The sequence below is a fragment of the Stegodyphus dumicola genome, chromosome 3, assembly GCF_044657685.1.
Source record: "Stegodyphus dumicola isolate Sdum_Otavi_A_Nest chromosome 3, ASM4465768v1".
Lineage (NCBI taxonomy): Eukaryota > Metazoa > Arthropoda > Arachnida > Araneae > Eresidae > Stegodyphus > Stegodyphus dumicola.
Window position 1 is genome coordinate 27109562 of NC_140770.1, and position 5686 is coordinate 27115247.

General features: G+C 37.4%; 1 non-coding gene across 1 annotated transcript; it reads right to left on the bottom strand.

Annotated features, from left to right (window-relative positions):
• Nucleotides 1–507: 507 nt before the first annotated feature.
• Nucleotides 508–580, bottom strand: TRNAI-UAU (transfer RNA isoleucine (anticodon UAU)). Its single transcript has one exon. It is a non-coding gene; the product is annotated as a tRNA-Ile (tRNA).
• Between the last annotated feature and the right edge of the window lie 5106 nt (nt 581–5686).

Here is a 5686-nt window from a genome sequence, read left to right on the forward strand (position 1 = left end):
AAAATATTTGAAAATGAAATGCATTTTTGACAGAAAAAAAAATGCATGGCATTGTCAATTCTCAACCCAGAAAATTATTTTCAAATTTTTAATTGCGATACTACATTATAATTTTTATCGTTCTGGTTAATTTAATGTTTTTTAATCAAAAAGTAATAAAATGTAGAATGAAGTTAATTATCTCAGTTTAAAAAAAATGTTTTCTTACCTCTGAGGTGCATTTTCTGGAAGCTATTTTAAAAACAACTAACTGTTTTATGCATAATTTATATACATTTAACTTAGGTTACTCGTTTCACATTTAACATTTACGAAATTGGGGAGGGAGGGTAAATGTGCCTTCTATTTGCATTATAAAAGATAATTTAAAAAGGATGTAACGTTTCAAACATTATCCAACTTCAGTTTCTTGCTCATTAATAATTTGGCTTCTTTTGAATAATTATTCTAAAGGTCTGTAGAAAAATTATGTGGTTTTTGAAAGCAGGAGAAATGAAAAACGAGCAACGCCCTCGCCGGGACTCGAACCACGGACCTCTCGAATATACGCCGAGTATGCTGACCATTGCACCACGAAGGCATGCTAAGAAGGCGGAAGAAATACCTTAATCACACCCCTTTTTAAAGGGCGACTGGGAATTAGGGGACCCAGTCGCCACATCCTGGTGGTGGAGAATGATCATCTACCATTTTTTAAGTTCGGGCGCCACTGTAGAGACAGTAGAATTTTGTCGATATGAGGAAACTGAAGAAATGAACAGTGCCGTCGCCGGGACTCGAACCTCGGACATCTCGAATACACGCCGAGCGTGCTGACCATTACATCTCAAAGGCATGCTAAGAACGCGGGAGAAATACCTTATGAGGTCATAAGAAATTTACACTGTATCTTTAATTAAATTTCAATTTAATCAATCAGTTTTTTATTGATGTAATACGTATGCTTTTGCAATAAATCCTGAGGCTTAAAATACGTACTTTCGTAACAGTGAATAAATGCAGTATAAAAACGAATCGTTATGTTAAGTCAGTTATTAAGCTGTTCTTTTTTCAGTTAATTATTTTACTTAAAAAAAAACATATTTCAGGTAGTTCTATTGGCTTGTTGCATTCCATCTGTCTGTAAGTAATCCATCTGGCTATCTAATCAGCAAATTAAAACTTTATACTCATGAACATTAACACTGAAATCTAGACTACACAACAAATTATAATCAAATCAACCTCTATGAGCTGGTAAAAACAATACGACTTTGCTCAGTTTCGACCCCAGTTTTAAAGTAGAGCACCCCGGGAGAGCAGGACGGAGGATCTAGTAATAAATAATTTATAAAGGTAAATGGAGTATTTCTGTGAGAAAATAAATGAGCGATTGTAATCATTAGAAAATAAGGAATTAATAATAAACAGATGCTCTTATGCAAAGAATCTTTAAATTCTACTTTTAGCTCTGGTGCTATTATTCATTTAGCTCATTTAACCAAATAGTTTTCTGAATCAGAAATGTCTGCTTTCGTAAGATAGTATTTCAAGCATTAAGACTAACTCAAGCTTTTACTTCCTTGTTGAAAGAGACGAAGATTCTCTGAATTTGTGTTTGGAGGCACATTAATATGTGAAGAGTGCTTTGATTTAGTTACAGGGGTTGGACAAAAGTATGGAAACACCTTTAAAAAAACATGTTTCTTTGCTTAATATGGTGTAGGAAACCCGTTGGCATCCAAAACAGCTTGCAGTCTTCTCGGAATGGATAAATACAGTCCCTGTATGTTTGCCAAGGGAATATTATACCATTCCTCCTGCAAAACGGTGGCAAGTTCAGATAACGATGTTGGCGGTGGATAACGAGAACGCACTTTCCGTTCCAATGTAGACCACAAAGGTTCGATAATATTCAGGTCTGGTGACTGTGGTGGCCAGGGGAGATGGGACAACTCATCCTCGTGCTCAGAAAACCAGTCCTGGACAATGTGAGCTGTGAGAACAACGGCTTTGTCGTCTTGGAAGACACCATCACCATCGGGGAACAAAGTTTGTACCATGGGATGAACTTGATCGGCCAAAATGTTCACATAAGTCTTGGCAGTCATGTCCCCTGACACAGTTATCATGGGCCTAGCAATGAACCACGATATGGCTGCCCAAACCATAACAGAACCCCCGCCATGTTTCACTCTTGGCAACAAGCTGTCTGTATTATAGACTTGAATGGCGTTCTCCAGACGTAAACTCGGTCAGAAGTGGGAAACAATGTGAAAGAAGACTCGTCAGACCATATTACTCGCTTCCACTGCTCTATAGACCAGACTTTATGACTTAAACACCACCTTTTCCTGTTACGGGCATCACTGATGAGTGGCTTCTCAATTGCAGCACGGCCAGCAATTCCCTGTTTATGAAGCTCCCTTCTAATTGTTTTGGTACTCACAGGGTTCGGTAACACAACATTCATTTCAGCAGTAACTTTTGCAGCTGTCGTCTTCTTATTTTTCGTCACAATTGCCCTTAATGATCGTCTGTCACGATCACTCAGGACACACTTTCGTCCGCGCTGTGATTTAGCAGATGATGTTTTTCCGCTTTTCAAATATGCGGAATAAATCTTCGATACAGTACCTCTTGAAATACTAAACACCTCGGTTACCTTGCTTACGGAAGCACCTACCATACGTGCTCCAACAATTTGCCCAAGTTCGAAGTTTGTTAACTCTGACATAATACAATGACAACCTCACATAACAGTACTCCGACAACAACTGAACTGTTTAGCACATTTACGAAGTTGTATAGGTGGCGTCAGTAGTCAAAAACGCCAGCGCCACCTACATATTTCATTAAAATCAATCTTTCTTTTCAAACATGCATTTCACAAAGTGTTTCTATATTTGTGTCCATCCACTGTATCTTTTTTAATATATTAAGGTAAGTTACTCGCAGTGTGTAAAATAGTAAACTCCATTTGGAAAATCATCGCAATATTAAAACAAAGTCTCTCATTATCTGAAATGCATGAAAATCAGAGCTGCATGTGTTGCAAAATTTGCGTGAGTGTTATTCTCAAATTTATTGGAATGTTTCAGATTCTGTTAAGTCAAAAGTTAGATTTAATAGAAACAAATCAAATATTCGGGTACTAACCATTATTAGACATATAATTTGAATATTTCAAGTTTTGTAAAAGCATGAATGGGATATTTCTTTACGTACATTTTTGGTAAATCAGATTCAAGTGCATGAAAATATAAAAATAACAAAAATTTGCCAAATTCGAATTCATTTATGATGGACTTCGATATTTTATGAGCTGCCTTTTTCCAACCCATGAACGTAAGAACGTAAGAGGGTAAATTAGTTGAAAAAGCAGTCCTATTTTGGATGAATTTACAAGGTATTTTCTCGTTCCATACTGCGTCCTCTCCTGGTGTAAGCGAAAGGTATGTCCTACTGACATTGCAAGGTTCGGAGTCCCGACGACTGCAATGCACTTTTTTCATGTTTTCTATTTCGAAAATCCTAATGATTCTATAGTCTTTAAATAAATATCCTCGACTTTGAATGCGAATCGTCATAAGTCCCATATGTTGCTCTTCAAAAATATGGATCCATGGCAGTCCACATCTAAACTAATAAGACTTTCATTTAAAATCAATGTACGTTTTATTTTTTTTAATTGTATGGGCTAAATTAATAGTTTCTCTTCCACGCAGAATATGAAGAAGTTTCATTTTTATTAGAAAATTAATGTGCGATGTCACTTTTGTTTAAGAAAATAACTTTCGAAAAGATCCTCTAAAATTACTAATACAAATTTATATAAATATCCGCTGATTTACTTCATTTATTATGACTAAACTAAAATCACCCATATAGTAAATAAATTCAGTTAAAAATATACAATGCATCACAAGAGGAAAAATATTATTGATAATAGGCAAATACTGCACTAAGAGCAGAAATAATGTGTTTATATTCATAACTTATTAAGCAATTCCCTGAATGAAGTTCAAAATGCTTTTCAATGGTAAGATATGTTTTGCAAGGACATCAGTGCAAAAATGTTTTTAACTTGTAAAACCTAACTTACACTTTTTCTAGGAAAATATATGACGGATTATTTTCAAATAACTAAAGACCATTACAAGCTGCCTTTTTCCAACTCGAAAAAGTTAATTTCCAAATTGTTATCTATATGGTTTTTAAAAAAAGTGTATATGCACTTGTGTGTAAAACGTAAGCAACGTTTCTGCTTTTTGTCCGTGATTCCTAGAAAATTCATGTAGGAGACATGCAATTCATACCACAGACGCAAAATGTAGTATTTAAATGATCAGGAAAGTGTGGTAGCAAAAACATGAACAGGTCACATACAGTGCGGAACGACTCGAACAATACTTTATTGACAGAATGGATTTGGTACAAAAACTGTCTGGCCAAGAGGGAGAACAAGAAAACAAACAGCCTTAGTAATGTCTCGTGTACACGAGGAGATAACATCTCCAAACACGTGTCTGCGCGCCAGACCATCTACACAGAGAAACATACAGGGGTTGGACAAAAATATGGAAACACCTTTAAAAAAACATGTTTCTTTGCTTAATATGGTGTAGGAAACCCGTTGGCATCCAAAACAGCTTGCAGTCTTCTCGGAATGGATAAATACAGTTCCTGTATGTTTGCCAAGGGAATATTATACCATTCTTCCTGCAAAACGGTGGCAAGTTCAGATAACGATGTTGGCGGTGGATAACGAGAACGTACTTTTCGTTCCAATGTAGACCACAAAGGTTCGATTATATTCATGTCTGGTGACTGTGGTGGCCAGGGTAGATGGGACAACTCATTCCCGTGCTCAGAAAACCAGTCCTGGACAATGTGAGCTGTGTGAACAGGGCTTTGTCGTCTTGGAAGACACCATCACCATCGGGGAACAAAGTTTGTACCATGGGATGAACTTGATCGGCCAAAATGTTCACATAAGTCTTGGCAGTCATGTCCCCTGACACAGTTATCATGGGCCTAGCAATGAACCACGATATGGCTGCCCAAACCATAACAGAACCCCCGCCATTTTTCACTCTTGGCAACAAGCAGTCTGTATTATAGGCTTGAGATGGCGTTCTCCAGACGTAAACTCGGTCAGAAGTGGGAAACAATGTGAAAGAAGACTCGTCAGACCATATTACTCGCTTCCACTGCTCTATAGTCCAGGCTTTATGACTTAAACACCACCTTTTCCTGTTACGGGCATCACTGATGAGTGGCTTCTCAATTGCAGCACGGCCAGCAATTCCCTGTTTATGAAGCTCCCTTCTAATTGTTTTGGTACTCACAGGGTTCGGTAACACAACATTCATTTCAGCAGTAACTTTTGCAGCTGTAGTCTTCTTATTTTTCGTCACAATTGCCCTTAATGATCGTCTGTCACGATCACTCAGGACACACTTTCGTCCGCGCTGTGATTTAGCAGATGATGTTTTTCCGCTTTTCAAATATGCGGAATAAATCTTCGATACAGTACCTCTTGAAATACTAAACACCTCGGTTACCTTGCTTACGGAAGCACCTACCATACGTGCTCCAACAATTTGCCCACGTTCGAAGTCTGTTAACTCTGACATAATGCAATGACAACTTCACATAACAGTACTCCGACAACAACTGAACTGTTTAGCACGTTTACGAATTT